Source organism: Cloeon dipterum, chromosome 3 (assembly GCF_949628265.1).
Source record: "Cloeon dipterum chromosome 3, ieCloDipt1.1, whole genome shotgun sequence".
NCBI lineage: Eukaryota > Metazoa > Arthropoda > Insecta > Ephemeroptera > Baetidae > Cloeon > Cloeon dipterum.
The window spans coordinates 30,156,351-30,172,866 of NC_088788.1; positions in this window are offsets into that span (position 1 = coordinate 30,156,351).

The following is a 16,516-nucleotide window of genomic DNA, read 5'->3' on the forward strand; positions in this document are numbered from 1 at the left end:
CAATCCGAGCTAACAAAAGAGAGTGCAAACAAAAGCAAGTTTTTTCTAAAATAAAGTTCGTGCAGGAATCGATTGGTTCTATACGCATAAGCCTTAAAATATTAGGAAATATTTTGAATTCTACTGTTAATCATAATTTTCAGAGTAGGTAATTTTAATTTCAAGAAATATGATTTACGGTAAGACAAATCGGAGTGTGTTTCCCCTGCCGTTTTACTTCAACTTATGAAAGTCAGCGCACTCATTAAAGCAAGATTAAAACGAAACACGTCCTGAAAATCCCAAATTAATAGCCTCTCTTCAGAGTGGACGACAAAACAGTATAAAACGAGGGAAGCGTAATTTTCGGCTGAAACTCTGCGTAGGTCGCTCACACTCTCGGATATTAAATTAAATTTAATGATCGTAATAATGTGTCCAGTCAGGCCGTTTGATGATGAACAAATTATCGCGCCGCGAGCGAAGATTCAGAGAGATTGATTTGACAAGTGGAGCCGTCCATCTCGCAGCTAATTACCTGCGGAAGGCTGAAATTCTCGGCAGCAACACTCCACATGCATTGAAAAGGTACTCCAATAAATTCGCTTTCAATGCAATGCGTTCGGCTGCATTTAACTCGCGTGTTATTGTCGCTTTCGGAATAGTTTAACTTGTACTGCTCAGGGCAAAGTCAACCGCTCTCATTTGTGCATTGTGCTCTGGAGTAATGTGCTGACGGTGAATCGTTTTCGCGGCCTAATCGGATCCTTGGCTGAAAGATTTATTAGCGTGTAAACTGCATTCCTTGGAATATTGGTACACGAACAATTTGCAAAAATCTTCAGTTTAAGACGGACGCTGGTTTTTTTGGCGCCAGTTAAAATTTTTCTGTAAAGACTATAAGGGAACGGTTGGAACTTTAAATGCAGAAGGCTGTTATTATTCAAGCTCGTTGTTTCAAATAATTTTAAACCCCACTTGAACGAGGTTATGGAGTGTAACAAGTTCATCATTGATATCAAATTATCATATAAATTTTCACGCTAGATTTGAGGAATTTCATTTTTGAACTTGAATTGCACAACCTTGAACTTTTCTATTGAAAGGGACGCGGTGACGACAAAAAATTGATTCCATTAAGTGAACAAGTCAAAAGTCATCGTTTCTGGGAAATTTCGCATGAGCACAAAAGCGATGGTAAATCGGGTATTATTCCGCGAGTTTTGCTCCATGAAATTTTGCTTGCACTGCGTGCCGATGCATTTTATTGAAAAAAGCCGGCCCTCCGCGGGGGACCCTCTTAAGATCTGTCATCGGAGCTCTTTTTCTGTGAAAAGTCAGTTGAGTGGAGAAAACGTCCTTCTGATGTCTCGCTGCTCCATTTTCAGCACTTTTAACTCGCGAGACCACCCACGGTATTACGCACATCTCGCAACTCACCACTATCTCATCGAAAGCGTTTAACGAGCTAAGAGAAATGTAGATTTAGGTTTGGTGGACGAGCATGAGCGAGCCAATCAAATGGAATCAACACATATGCAAGGAACTTAATATTCGCTCAAGATTAACCGCATTTTATTTCTAATTGACATGCGGGCTGTCGGAAAATGGCTGATTGCTGTTTCGATTCGCCATTTGAAAAGCCCTTACGAAGATCGATCGTGCATTGTCTTTTAGCATACAAGCAAACATAAATAAAACATCCGGAGTGCTTAATTAACGGATATTTGTTCACTTGAGCTGGCAAGCAAAAAGGGCTGTCAATTAATTTTACATGTTCGAACGAGATGTACTTATGAGTTAAAGCATGACGCATCAAAGGTCGCCATTTGTTTTCTATGCACTAGACATAATACCGCTTGTTTTATTCTAATGGATCTGCTCAGCACAGACAGATGATCTCATATGCGAATTACAGAGAAGAGAAACGTTGTCCAAACTTGACTAAAAAAAATCGAGAGCATTGCATCCACCCACTTCTCCAGTGCAAATAAAAACAAAAAGGCTCCGTTGTTGCCGCCTGGAAAGTTGTCCGTGTTTTTAATTGCACCCACATGCATGTTTACGAGGAAAGGGCGGTTGTCCGTACTGTATAACGATTTGATGTGCTTTCGTCTCATGCTTTTTGCTAACTGTTCCAGGCGATTGCTTGACTATTGAACTTTCGGCGCGGTCGTTCAGTGTGTCATTTATAATAAAGCGGAAAAATGAGAACTCAATCATAAGCAGCAGCGTTTTTTGCGCTCACTGGGTGGACAATTTGTGCATGTCGCTCCGTTTTCTAATAAATTACATATATTGCCAAACAAGCAAAAGAAAAATATCAGGAAAATTTTACGTTTTTGTTAGTCTTTTTAGTCAAAATCAAATTTCTTGCTCTCACTTGCTAAACAAATCGAAGGAAAAGTAAATTTGAATAAGCTTCTTAAGATTTGAATAGTCTGATGTGAAGATAAAAGGACTTTAAAATTTGCACTGTGCGTCATTCTCCTTGACTATAGCTTTTTATGGCGCAATATATATCTTCATCCTTACTAATTACCACCGCAATCTTTTACTTTGTATAATTATGACACAGGGGCCTTCGGTAGTATTTTATGTGAAGATTCAAAGCTCTAAAATATGAGTATAACTGCAGCTTCAACACGCGGAAATTGCCTTTTAAATGGACTATAGAGGCCGTCTTGTGTTTACAGAAGCACTTGTTGAATCCGCGGTGACCTTAAAAGTGCAAATGCATGGTCCCGTCATTATATTTACCAAATGATACCACGATCTAAAACACAAAGGATCGGTTTTCATTTTCATTGGGCAAAAAGCTGTGGCGTCATCAATTTTACTTTTTTCGATCGCAAAATAAAACACAGGGAGACTGCGCGCGGCGGTCAAGGCAGTGATGTGCTAATTTTGCAATAAAAATAGTCATTTTTACTCAGGCTGCAAAGTGCAAATTAAGCTTAATGAATAAGTGAGTTTTTCACGAACGAAAAGGAAATGCTTCTTGTGTTCTTGGAAAGAAGCCGAAGTGCTGACTCACATACGTATCTGCTCTCGCGGAATGACACACGAGAGAGTAAGAAGTCGGTCAACAGCAACGTCTCTCTGACATTGCAATTAGGTAAACACAATTAACGACCACCGGCCGGCCAGCCAGTCGACTTTTCCTCTTCGTTCTGCGGGATCCCGAGATATTCTCCCCTGAGAATAAGAATTAAGATCAAATTACGCACATATTTATATATGCTGCTGAATCGAGTTTTTTATTATAATTTGTACGCGAGCACATTAGCTGAAGCGGAGATGCATTTTCTGCTGTTTGCGCTGTAGCTGTGCTTATTAATTAAATCCAGCGGATTGACATTGCCCTTTTATAGAAAAGAGTTACGGGTCTGCGCTTGTTTGCTTGTAAAGTGCGCACCGATGTCGTCGCCGGGCAGCAAAAAGTATAGTATACTTTCAATTGCTACATGTCAATCTTGATTATCTGATTCAGTGAGCGAGTCGCGCCACATGGATTTTAGAATTGTAATCCTATATATATCAGACATTCTTGTTCTCATTTCACAGTATAGTGTGCTCCCAGAAGGATAAATTTAATGTTGCGTGGGAAATGCTTAGTTTATGTCTTGATATGCGATTAAAGTAAAGTATCTATAAAATACATTTTGCAACTATTATTTAAAAGCATGCTTTGCCACATGGGCAAAAATTTACGACGATGTAGAAAAAAACTTTTTAATTTTTTTTTTATTTGCCAACTTTTACTTAAAATTGCTATACGGAGGAGGAGATCGGATTATGATCCATTACACAGATATGATTCATTACTTAAAATTTTGAAAAATAAATGGAACCAATTTTAAAATATGCAAATGTTTTGGTTCTTCAACATTAAATAATTTTTCCCCTACCAAACTTATAGCATGTTTCGAAAATAACGCGTAAAATTTCAGAGAACCGTGCATTATTTTTCTTAATTTTATGTGCCGCTAACCCCGTTTAAATCTAAAGCATCAGGACTCTTTCCTACGTATTGGGGTTTTTTTTTTGGGGGGGGGGGGTTAAATCAAGGAAACGACTGGCCCTAAATTGCTTTTGAAGAAGATACTATGCTCAAATGAAATTTTATATTTATTTTTCCTCAAAAATCGTTAAATTATATTTTTTAAAACAATTCTCATTTTCCTTTGACGGTCATTCCATTTTTGGAGCAGAAGAAAATCACATTTATTTTTAGATTACACTCTCCCTTGTGCTTTGAACAATAATAATAAAGCAAAAGTTCTACCATAAAGATGTGGTTACGCAAAAAGAGCACTGATAGATATCACAGCTATCATCCATCTGCGTTGCCAGATCAAATTACAATGGCTTGGACTGCTTTAATGACACGCCGATGGCTTAGCTCGTGATAATAGGCTGCGTAATTGAATCTAATATCTTGGCAGTCCAGCCTGCAGCGAATCCATAAACAGTAGCGGTTCATTAATTGCCACGAGCTTGGCCTTTAACTTGACTCAATTCCATCAGCTGCAATAATCTGATCGGGAAAAGAAAGAGCTGTGTGTGAAACAAAGTGACGAGCCCATTTGCATAATGGCCTTTTTATTAATGTTTCTCTGCGCGCGAGCGGCCAGTTTAACACAATACGCATCGCCTGTGAATCATCGTCATATAGACACTCGCGCAGGCGAAGCCGACCAATAGAAGAGAGCGAAAACCGCTGTAGGCGAGCAATTAAAATTTGCGGAAAGCAACTTGCATCCGTTTCCCGCGCAGAGGAATTTTTGCTACTTTACAAAAACTGTTTGATTCCTGCTATTGTTCCTCTTTCCGAATCTGGTGCAGTATTTAAATGTGGATTCTCACTTCTCACATTTGTCATCTCCCTAATTACAACTTGAGATAAATTCAAAGGTTAGCAGCCTTTGTACTCAAAAAGTTTTAATTTACGCTGACATCCGTGTGAAAGCAATCTAGAGGGTTAGTCCATTAGCCACCAATAACTAGCATTTTAATTGGAAAATGAACATTAAGTTAAATTACATAAGGTAATAGAAAAGGTGCGATCGTCTTGTTTTTATTTTCCTGATTTAAACATAATGATTTATCGTTTATACAGCTTGCTCGAAGAAAAATTAATTAAACTCTCATTCAACTTTCATTTTTAAACGAACACCGTAAAAATTTGGCTTCATATAGTTCAAAGATTTATTGGGAGATGAAAAGTAACGGTCTGAGCACAAAATTCCACCAACGCTCGCGGTAAAAGCAAAATTAGTGAACGATAACAAAGAGAAACTGCAGCTCGTTCGAGTGCATGCACATTAAACTTATAGCGGCGGCATCTAGGCCGGAATCGGGCGATTCTTCCGCTAATGCAGATAACGATTCGCCAATATGACCTTGAGCGTTGAAAGAGAATCCGATATTGCGGTTGAGTGGAGCTCTGCAGTCAATAAAGATAAAGATAGCGAAATTGCAGAGATAAATTTTAGAAATTTTTAATGCTTAACAGTATCAGAGGTCTATTTTTTACTAATACAAGTCTAGTCAACAATAAACGAATTCTCTGCGAAAATTTACTTTCTACTTAATTTAACGAATGGAAATTTCCTCATTTGACCGCGCTCCACTGGCGGGCATTTGCTGGACCTGTGGAATTTTGCGACTTTATTGAGCGTGCCACTCGTAAAATTCAGTTAACGTCTCGGGTCACAGTTGCGACATCCTCGGCGCATTTCTTCTATTCACGCTTTTAAATTGTACCAGGGAAAAGAAAGGGGTCCGACACATGGCTAACAAGAATTTTAATGAACGATTTTGCCCAGCTTTTGAATTCACACTAATCTCATTATACATTAGTGACGTGTTTTTCATTGTAACATGGTAAATCAATCACGGCGCGCGGCACACAGTCCGTTTTCAATTATTAATGGTATGTGTTCCATTTAACAGGACACAGAGAGCTAGCTGGCCGAGGAGATAGCCGCTCTGAGGAAAAAGGTCAAGCGCGAGGAAATCATCCACTCTCTTGTAGTGTCGGAGCAGCCGCCAAAGTAGACGAGGAAAATAGTGAATATGCATTATTTCTTCTGCACACATATCACATGCCGTGTCTGCCTGCACAGCACACTACTCACGCTTAAGATCGATGCGAAATCACGGCGAAGAGTGAGTGTGACATCTACCAAGAAGGAAAGCGCGGCGCCAAAGGATATATTATTGTCGTTTTGTAATTTCCGTGGGAACTAGAGCGATGCACTAGCAATTTATACAAAATCTCCATGCATGCTAATTTTACATATTGATCAGGATGACGAGGCCTACACTGTAGTGCAACTTTCCATGCATTTTTTTAACTAGTTTACTTTCTTGGAAAAGATCCCTAAGATGAATACTAATCCTGTGCTCTTTTATACTCTAGAAATTTTAGTAATTTTAATCAGATCTTAGTTTCTTATTTATTTAGGAGTTGTAATCTCATTTCTTATGTTCTCACCATTAGCTGTAGAGTAGGAAATCTTACGCTTATCATGGTTTGGATTCGATACCAATTTAGATAATTTAATGACAGCTTAGAGTTGATGGTATACTCCTTCAGTTTACACAACATTTTAAATAAGTACAAAAGTATTGAAATTGCGTGATTTATACTCATTCAGTGTCTAAAAATTAACCAGACGTACACACAATCGTATTAGTTTGCAATACTAGTATATTTCAGCATACTTACATGTTGTTTTAAAAATAACAAGAAAGGCATTTAAGTGTCTGAGTTGGGCTACAGATAGTGGGAAAAATGTCTAACTGATCATCTCTATCGCCTTTTAATGAAAAACCACAAAACACGCGTCAAAAATTAATAATTCAAAGAAAAACTAATTTCATTTCTTGGTATATACAAAAAAAAATAAGAGCCAAACATGCAACTCGTGCTTGTCCTAATTTTATAAAAATAAGGGCAATTCCTGTTCGACGTGGAAATCAAACCAATCTATGTTTTGGAAACTGGTACATATTTATTTTTCAAATATGAACAGTGCCGAAAGTAGTTTGGTAACCATGCAAAACACGATATGTCTGAAGAAAAAGAGCGATATGACCAAGGAGTGTAAAATCAAATATTTATCTCCAACATGGCCACGAACAAAACTCGCAGCGGTTGAGCAGAAAAGTGGGTTGAAATCGCAGCTGGCCGTTTCTAAAATTGAATTAGATGATGCGGCGTATGTGTACTCAGGTCCGTGTTATTTTTTTTCTTAGCTTTCGTACGTTGGGCGTTAATCCGAATCCCTGTGGAGCGAAGTCGGAGTCGCGCACGATGAGTTTCAGAGGAAACACGCCAAATTATGGAGTGCGCCGCATTGTTTGACCCCGTAATCGCCGGGAATAAGAGGTGTCGGAGTGGAGAGAACGAAATCTCAACGCAACACATGCGCTGAAATATCGCTACCTTCGCTAATCGAATTACCCACGTCAAAATTCACAGCTGTCGTTTTGATCGGGGCTTAAGTGCTCTCTTTACCGGGCCGACTCGCGAATATTTTAATGCTAATGAAGAGCATCCGCATTTCGGAGATGAGTCTCGAGATAATAGCGCGTGCCTCAACCTTAAAAATGAGGCGAGAACTGCTCTCAGTCATATGTATGGCCTCTTCAAGTTGTATTTCACAATTAGCGGAAAGTTTTAGTGACAATCCAGAGTGCGCGAGCTTGTCAAAACATCCCACTAAAGTCGCTGTTCGTTTTGTTGTAAAATGCGAGGAGAGATAATTTATGGTTGCTGTCTGCCAGTTATGTTTGTTTTAGAGGCACGCGCAAAGCAAGAGAAAAGTTAATAAAATAAGGCATTTTACGCCTTTAAATTCGTATCAACATTACTTCTTGAGAGTTGTGGCCTGAAAAAAATATGCTATAAAAATAGATGAAACAAAATAATATATGAAGGATTTGCCAGTAAGAATGCATGTGAAGAATGAGTAAAATTGAGCTCATTTATGTCGATCACGACTAAACTTTCAGCTGGTGTCTGTTGGCAATTTGTTCCCATGAATGTAGTTTGTATTATTTTATTATTTGTTTACAATTATCTCTGCAGGCCTAACGTGAAATTTTTTGTACACTTTTACGCTGCTTTTTTCCCCGAACGTCATTTTATTTTGATGGGATTCTGGGATGAAGTATGAAGAAATTTCTGCCAGAGAAAATGCCATAAATTTAATAACTTTTCAGTTTAAAAGCCGGGATAAATTCACTTTATTGCAAAAAAGTACAAATTTTCCTATAAATTATTTGGAAAATATCCCCGATAAAATATTATTTTATTTTTTTGTCGGAACAAATTTCGCTTATGGCAGTCAGCCCTCTGCGCTGCTAATGATGGCATAGACCAGCAAGACCAAGTCTTTGTCTGACCCAATAAATAAAGAAGAAGAAAATTCATTTTGACCAACTGCTAATCAGCGCACATCACAACATTCATCAGGTTGTCGGAGCCTCAACCAAAATGCGTGTGTGTGTGTGTGTGTGTGTGTGTGTGTGTGTGTGCGCGTGTGTGTGTGTGTGTGTGTGTGCGGCAAAGAGAGCGTCCAATTTAACTACCTGTTCTGTTGTTTTTATCGCTTGAAAGGCATCAAAAATACTTTTTCCATCAACACACACGACCATATTCTTATCCACTCTTGCGCGCGAGCGGAGAAACACACGTTTAAATCTCGTGTAATGCGGCGCGATAAGCCTTTCATTTTCGACACCTCGACATGGAATAAGCAAAGCCGACTAATCTGAAAAGCTTGCCGTCGCATCTTTGCTCGCTTTTAATTGGCAATCAAAAGTCAAATACCGCCCCTGCGCAACTTCCATAAACAAAGTGCGCGGTGAAAATGTGTTTTAAACGAGTCTCAAGTTCTTTATCGAATAAATTATTATCCGCTGCTTTCTTGCGGCCAGCAAGACACACGCACGCACACGGCAGTTTAAATTACATTCTCGCTTGTTACACTTTATCGTGAGGCACAAATCTCGCACTGCCTTTTAATTACTCTCGGATGTAGTCTGGCAGGCAAATTGTCCGCCTCAGAAATTAATATCCTCCTCCCAACTTGAAGATTTTGGACCGACACAGATTAAAATGTAAAAAACAACCCCCTTTGATTACCGTAAGAAGCAGATTTTTTACGAATCCATTCTAAAAATATTCTGCTCAAGGAAATGGACATTGATCTTCGAGGAACCTTTATTTTAGCTTGCCTGAATCTGTTTTGACGTGAGAAAAAGCCTTAAGAATTGAGCGGAGACAGATAACAGCTTTTATACCATTGTAAAAGTTCGCGCATTTCACTTTTACGTTTTTATTACACCCAAACGTTCCACGATTTAGGTATATTTCTTCAAATTTACGCAGCGGAACAGACAACCCAAATAAGAAGCAGCGTATTATAATGCTGGCTCCCGCGTATAAGGATACGGAGCATAGAATGAATTAAAAGGATTCAAATTTATTCAAATCAGAATTCACCTGAGCAAACTTCCTTGTCGTCGCACGCTTTCTGCTGTTTGTTTTTCGGCAATAATTATTGCTACGCGCGATTGTTTTTCGGGGCTCTTCTTTTATGGGGAAATAGGCCGCCACTGCGGTGTTTTGCGGCGATTTGATACGGGCGGCGTACGAAAGAGCGTCTGCAGCCGTTGAATGCAAATTTTTGGCATTGTGCTTTTGCACATGTGTGCTGGCACACAGGATGCAGGAAGTACGAGCATGCCAATGAACATGAGTGTTAAGTTCATGCACAAGTGCAAGAAATCGCACATTTTTGTTTCAATTGTTTGCATATCGAGACTACAATTTGCAAAGGAGAAAAATGTGCGTGTTTATGCTCTAGTAGTTGGTATACTCATTGCTCATTGTGCATGATTTCTGCACGCATTGAGAATATCAGATGCCATTGTTTATTTGCTAGGAATTTTCTTGCAAAAAAATATAAAATAAGAAGTACAGTTTAGATTTGTTGGTAGCTAATATGCAAATTTATTTTATTCACATTTAAAAAATTGAAGAAATTTTTATCTAATATCGGTAAGCGAACTTTGCTTTCTTTATGCGTGCAATCGCATTTATTTAAGCACTTCACCAGAATTTGTTTTAAAGCCAATTTTCACGCTTTTTACTAGAGCGAATTTACGCTTTCCTGAAGTAAACAACTGTTTAATTTCTCCAATTCTCTCTCCGATAAATTCGGCAGTGAGGAGGCTGCACAGTTAAATACCAATTTGAAATGGAATTGCAATTGCTTTGTTGATATATAGCAGTTTCACTATCAGCCTCCCATCCGCTTTGAACGAATTTAGATCAAGTTTCAAAGAAAGTTAGCAATTTTAATGATCGCCCATCTGCACTATAGATTTTGCTGATAGGATTTGCTTATAACCGTGGCGCCTGCCAATTCTTCGCTGTCATCAGCAATATAGGACATCAGTCGATTAAAATTCAATTGCAGCATCAGTTGAATTCATCTCCTCCTCGCAGAGGGCTTTTGTTGTATTCATGCATGATGTTTTAATTAAATTCGGCGCCCGGAGAGAGAGACTGCCGCGAATTATCATTTTTCGCGTGTGCGCCGCTTTGCATGATCTCTCCCCAGCGGATAATAATGGAAAAGAAAACGTGTATGCCAGAATATAAATGAACGGTCGTGACATTTCGGGCGTTTAATTCATCATTGCACTGAAATGGTTCATGTTCTGGGTAGATGAAAGGTGAGCCCTCTTTTTGAGGTCGAGCATTGTCAAATTACGGCGACATTTCTCATCTCCACTGCTGCTTCATTTTTTTCCTACCCAGCCGAGCTTCTCTGAACTCTGTTCAATTTCTCCGTGTCTTGTTCTCTCTCCACCGCAACATATTTTCAATTCTCGGCACAAACGAAAGAAGCAGCCTCATCTGTAACACTAAAGTGTGCGCTTGCAGTGTTTGTAATGTGAGCTGTGTGAATGCGCGCTCGCGAGACAGCAAATTATTTTATATCTCGCCGCCTCAAACACGCATCTGGAAATTCGGAGGAAAAATTGCCCGCCGCCACTTTCTGCTAATGGATTTAATGATTTCTGTTTTTGGGACGTCTGCAGAAAGTTTTGTTTTAAATGCGCTCGCACACAAAAAGCAAACATCAAACTTGGTAATTGCTGCCATATAATTTTTCTTGCCGAATTTAAAGGCGGCAATGAACATTAAAGGCTAAAGACGTCCCCATAATAATCACGTATATCTCGATGTCTTCTGATATAATTAATACAAAAAGGCAGGAAATGATCGTGTTTGCAGCAAAAAGAGTAAGCAATCAGCGTCCTAAAGTTTACCGCTCTCTTCTTTTTATTATTTGACAACTTTCGCAAATCGCAACCGAATTTCGCAGGTTATTGACGGGAAAATGAGCCATGAAGCTTCCTTGCAAGTGAAAAATGTTTTTACTCTAAAAATTAAAACTGTAAAAGATTTATTGCATTTTCTCTTTCTAAAATTTATTAATTTACGCTACAACCGCTAAACTTTTAAAGTTTTATAATCAATATTGCTAACCAGTTCATTTTTTATATCAAATATAATCATCAATTTGATGATGAGAATTAAAATAAAACTATCATTTTTACAAACTTTAATTTGTTGACGAATCTGCAACTTTAATTTTACCTGGAAGGTTGAGTTGTGTATTCGAAAAAAGCATCAAGTTTGATAGAAACTATTTCTAGAACCAGAAAAATCAAATTCTATTTCAATAAGTGCTCAAGTAAAAAACTGCAAGAGGAAAATAATCCGTGTTAAGCAAGAAAACGCAATCGTTTAGGACAAATAGAAAAAAATCATCAAATGAAATTCTTCTCCAGTTAAAAGAGTGTAGGTTTTTCTTTAAAATCTCTGGGGGTCTCATTCATTTTTTAAATTGATAGTTTACAACATTTACCGTTAGGCGTTTGTGTGCTAAGTGGATTAAAAACTACAAATATACAATTAACGTGTTGTGCGTTCAAATAATTGCGATCATAACTAACTGCAGAGTGAGATTCCTTCTCGTTAGCTCATTTAGGTTTGGGCCTTAATCCGCGGCCGCGTGTGAATCAGCAAGGCCGATTTCCCAAGCGCAACTACGGCGCGGCTGCCGCGCTCCTCTGCTTGTTGCCGAAACTCTTCTATGTTTCTCTTTCTTTTCTCTTTTGCACGCATGCATATCTTGGCTAATGCATTCCTTTTCTCATGTGTCTTATTGTTTCTTCTATGAATTAGTGGCGGAGATCTGGGAATAACATCAGCTGCGCTGCCTTTATCGCTTTGACACATATTTTTCTTCCGCCCAACGCACTCAGGCTGAGCAGCAACACTCAGATCCGTTTTCGGCACTCTTTGTCTCTCCTGTGTTTACGAAAAAATGTCGCGTTCACCGCGATAGAAATCATGACATGAAGTAAGCGCGTGTTACTCACTGAAATTCTCGCACGAGTTTCTGCGTAAGCGACATTTATTGCGCATTAAAATTGCGTTCAACTGTTATTTGCGTTCAGATTGTACACCTATATTTTGTGAGGTAAATTTCTTTTCAGGGAATTCGTACGAAAATGCAGTACTGCTATTCAACAGCACAAATGAGATAGTTTAAAAATTATACTCGTGAACAAATCTTTTAATTAGCGCACTTAGCGATTTTTAGATAATGCGTAATGAAGAAGAATTAGAAGAATTACAGTAATTCCTTTGAGAAAAAAGGATTAAAAATAATTTGAACGATTTCAGATTGATAATTAACTATGAAAATAAAGTGGAACCGAGCAGGTAGGAAAATTAGACAAATGAAGTGTAGTGTGTGGTGACTTTGGATGGAAGTTCTTTTTATTTATTTTTAACTGTTTGGTTTAGATTTGTATAGATTGTATACAGATTTCTATTTTCAAATTAAAACTACAATTGGCTAAACATAGGGGTTTCTTTATTTTAAAGGACAAACTGTTAGGTTTCTACGATGCCGTATTGCTCAAAGCCATTTCTTTGCTGTTTCTGGTATAATTGGGCTTAATTGCATTTAGTCATGTATATTTTTTCTCGTTGGTAATAAAGTCTCTTTGATTTAGTAAAAAACGGATTAATTAAACGGAAACATTCATCTGAAATTTTTGATTTGAAAAGAAAGTTTATAATGATTCCTCTGTTTCTTGTTTGATGCTCATTTATCAAAGAACCGCTCCGTGAGATTGCCAATTAGAAGCGATGTTTATATCGATCAATTATACCATATTTGAACGTAGAATCAAAGTTGAACAGCAGAGTCAAAGTGCTCCAGAAATGGCGATCATTAAGATTAATAAAGCACACACACAATAAATGCAAGTTCACGACGCCGTGTCGCATTTTATGTATATGGGTGCACAGAATATTGTGTTGCATGTATTATACATGCATCTCTCTTGGTACGAGTTTATTATAATAATTCCGAGCCGAAGAGCGCGCGGCGTGCAACGATGGAATAATTGATAAATAGTGCACACTCATCGCATGCTAGCTGCTTTTGTAATTACGATGCCGGCCAGATAATGAATATACCCACCCGAGCCGGTATTGGACATTTTTATGGCTGGATACGACACCACGCCACACCGCGCACCACACACATACACAACATACACACACACCGGTTCTTTTTCGCTCTCAATAAACTGACATGGAAAAATGACACGAGTCTCGGATGCATATAAATATAGGGACACATGGGAAGCGGCGTGTTCGGCTGACACGTTAGCTTTTTATTTCATAGATGATCGCTTCATCTCTCACACAATAACCTGCCGCGAGTGCACGGATGCGTTTCTTTATTGTTTAATGTATTTGTGTGTGCAGGTCGGAAAATCTGGAAATCAGCCGTCTTTCACTTGATCTTTGCGGTTTCTGACTTGTGTTACCCGTTGCGACGAGAAATGGGACTAAAACGGCGGTTAAATCCCAGTCAAAGGCGCAGATTTCTCAATTGTAACATTCGAAATTTAGTCATTGTTGAATTTGTTGCTCTGATTATTCACCTTCTACAGAGGCGTGCCCCAGTCGTTTTCTTACTGTTTTTTATTTCAGTATTTTAGCGTATCGAGCAAAAATCAGAGTTAGAAAAAGTGTTGTCGTGCTCACTTTCACCCGGAGTTGCATTCTCCGCTTCAATTTTAAATAAGTTTTAAAGTCAACGATGGTAAAGAGGGATCTTTCTTGATGCACGCCACACAACACCAATGTCAAAGCAAAATAATTTTTGTCTGCCAAACGCGTTGACATAATGTACTATATGTGTACTGTATTTGTATTATGACATGATGAGAATAAACAAGAATAACTGGTACCTTAATTTGAACAAATAATTATCATTTCCTGGTCCAGCTATGATAAATAAAATTGTCAACAATTTAACGAGTTTTCAATTTATTTAGTCTGGTAAAAATTTTAAGATTTCTCGATTAAAAGCCTCTCTACAAACATATACATCTGCATTGTGTTGGTGTAGCACTTATTTATCACTTTGTCATTAATTAAATATGTGTGAATGGTAATTAGCTGATAATGTTGTAACGAGTAATTGTATATCACTCGTTTAATTTCTTGTATGATTGATATGTTTCGCCATCTGAGGGATATGTTTGGAAATATTTGTAATTCACTATTAGAATGTTTGTGAGCCGGCAAGAGCGAATGCTCAAGCCTGGCATTAGGAGTGCGTGTCTGGCCGAGTGCAGCACGTAGCTCATTGAAGGTGGAATGGCCACGACGGGCCATGTCCACGAATGACGCACGCTTGATGCGGATCTGCGTACCTTTGTAATTTGAACTGATGTTCAAATTAATTTTTGCAACCTGGCCGATAGGCTGTAGCGTGGACACGGACCAGCTACTATTTTGAATTAAGGACGAACCGATAGGATGTTTAATGCTCGGATCGGATACGTACGAAGAAGAGATTAGCTCCATTGAAGATCGTCGGTTGAAGACTCATTTGTATATTTGTTGAGTATGAATGTAGATTACTAACCATGAAACCAAAATTTATAATTTAATTGCCACACGTCATTTAGAATTAAATTTGACGATTTTTAATTGATTTTTATCAAAACAATCAGTTTATTTCTCCTCTCGCCCCAAAGAAACTTCTATTCGTTAGAATGTATAATCATAATTTTGAGATTTTCCTTGACTTAAATATTAAAATAATTAGAACTTCCAACTGAAGCAGGAACTTTCATTTAAAAGTTTCGATACCTCTATTTCAATCAATTATATAGCATTTAAAATTACTTTCAACAAGCAACTAACAAAACTAACGCAACCAAAATGGAAATGCGTGTTTTGTATGAAAATATCAATACTTCTTCCGGAACCCATCGTTTTTATTCAATTATTTTTAAATTCCTAAGGAGAAAATCTTCCACCGTGTGTGCTTTCTTGAATTATAGATTTGAATTGTAATGAAATTCATTATCTTTTTCATGGAATTATTTTTTCCTCTTCGCGCAGTGTCTGCCTGAGAAAGATACATTGCAATTTTGACAGCGCGATATTTCTTCTGAGAAAAAGTCAAGCAAAACTTATTTACATTTCACGCCTGCTCATCTTTCTTTCCACGACGAACAGCCCACCTGATGTAAAGGTTAAGGCATTCACGCAGAACACCGAGGCAGAGAGAGAGAGAGAGAGAGAGAGAGAGAGAGAGAGAGAGAGAGAGAGAAGGAGAAGAAAGTACAAGATTTTGCACAAAAGAGAAATGGCGGAGAGCGTGATGAGACACCGTTTAGTTTCAGCATGCAACTTTTCAATTTATGCCTCGCAGCAGATGCGTGTGGATACCTAGACTTGATCCTCGTGCGTTCCTTCGAGCAGCAAATTGCTCACTTCATCAGGAAAAGTGCGTGCGAGTCGTGTGGCGCTGATAAACAAAACACACCAGCGATTTTTCGTGTGTTTTTATTAAAAAACAAAATTCACGATAAAGAGCTGATGTGAGACGCACACTTTCGCCATCTGCAAGACGCGCATGCATGAGCACGAAATCAAAAATGAAAAGATGCTTGATTGGAATGATGTGTGGTTGGAATTAAATTAATTAATGAGTCGGTAAAGGCCGTCAAATAATAAAACGCCACAAACAATAAAGTCCATCCTCTTCGCGGCGCGTGGAGCAACGATGAAATCTAGGCTTTCAATTACTCGAGAAAAGCGTGAAAATTAGCAACACCATTATTATCATTATTGCCTTATATTGCGCGGCTAATTGCGATGTACTTTGAGGTTTTATTGGAAGCGGAATTGCATGCCCTTCGGAGAAACGCAAAGTAAAAATAAGAATAAATAAAAGACTTTTCAGTTCACTGCGCGGGTCACATCCCGCGCAAATCGCAATTATTCATCTCAATGTTTCCATTTAAGATTGTTTGCTCTGAAAATCCCCCAGATGAGCTATTCTTCCATTATTCTCTGTACTCATTTCAGTAAGAGCATTACTCGTACTTTAGCACAAGT